Raw genomic sequence first — 207 nt, forward strand, 5'->3', positions numbered from 1 at the left:
AGAGAGAGAAAGAGAGGGAGAAAGAGAGAGAGAAAGAGAGGAGATGGTCGAGTCGCGCAAACAGATAGAAGGAAGGAAGGAGAGATCTAGCAGACCGATAGTCAAAGAAAAAGGAGAGGAACTAAACGACACAAAAAGAGATCTGTCCCCTTAAAAGAAAAGGACCTTCTCTCTTTCTTTCTTTCTCACTCTATCTTTCTTTCTTTC

This window comes from Cystoisospora suis (genome assembly GCF_002600585.1).
Source record: "Cystoisospora suis strain Wien I chromosome Unknown contig_4512, whole genome shotgun sequence".
NCBI classification, from domain to species: domain Eukaryota; phylum Apicomplexa; class Conoidasida; order Eucoccidiorida; family Sarcocystidae; genus Cystoisospora; species Cystoisospora suis.